This window comes from Charadrius vociferus, unplaced genomic scaffold, assembly GCF_000708025.1.
Source record: "Charadrius vociferus isolate BGI_N301 unplaced genomic scaffold, ASM70802v2 scaffold262, whole genome shotgun sequence".
Classification (NCBI taxonomy): Eukaryota; Metazoa; Chordata; class Aves; order Charadriiformes; family Charadriidae; genus Charadrius; species Charadrius vociferus.
The window spans coordinates 1,116,767-1,117,884 of NW_009647218.1; positions in this window are offsets into that span (position 1 = coordinate 1,116,767).

Here is a 1,118-nt window from a genome sequence, read left to right on the forward strand (position 1 = left end):
TGCCTCCCCACGCCCTCTCTCAGCGGGAGACGTGAGGCCGCAATGGGTCGGGCCGTGCGCCCTCCCTGTGGCTGCGCAGCGAAGGCCGCGCCTCTCCCGCCCGCGGGCAGCGCCGCCCTTCAGCCGGAGCAACCCGACCCGGCGTAGGAGGGAACCATAGGGTGGTTTGGGTTGGAAGGGACCGTAATGATCATCGAGTTTTATCCCCCTGCTGTGGGCAGGGACACCTCCCACTAGACCCGGTTGCTCAAAGCCCCATCCAGCCTGGCCTTGAATACTTCCAGGGATGGGGCACCCACAACTTCTGTGGGCAACCTCTTCCAGTGCCTCACCACCCTCAGAGTGAAAAATTTCTTTTGAATATGTTATAAATCTCCCTTCTTCCAGCTTGAAGCCATTACCCCTCACACTATCACTACATGCCCTTGCAAAAAGTCCCTCTCCAGCCTTCCTGCAGGCCCCCTTCAGCTACTGGAAGGCCACTATAAGGTCTCCCCGGAGTCTTCTCCAGGCTGAGCAACCCCAACACTCTCAGCCTGTCTTCACAGGAGAGGTGCTCCAATGCTCTGATCATCTTCATGTCCCTCCTCTGGACCTGCTCCAAGAGGTCCATGCTCTTATGTTGGGGGCCCTCAGAGCTGGACACAGTACTCCAGGTGGGGTCTCACCAGAGTGGAGTGAGTAGAGGGGCAGAATCACCTCCCTCCCCCTGCTGGCCATGCTCTTATTGATACAGCCCAGGATGCGGTTGGTTTTCTGGGCTGCGAGCGCATATTGCTGGCTCGTGTTGAGCTTCTCATCGACCAACACCCCAAAGTCCTTCTCCTGAGGGCTGCTCTTGATCCATTCTATGCCCAGTCTGTACTTGTGCTTGGGATTGGCCTGGCCCAGATGCAGCACCTTGCACTTGGCCTTGTTGAATGCTCTGGAAAGCTCGTAGGCACCAGGCTTTTCCTACAAAACTGTAACTGTATGCCCAAATGTGCCCTTCACCACACAGAATGGTGGTGATCAGTGCTTGTGGATCCTAGTTTTGAAGTGTAAGCAAAGCAGCAGCCAGGAGGCCCCCACGCTGATGACATCCTCAACGCCAGCCTCGACGCACCCTCTGAACATGC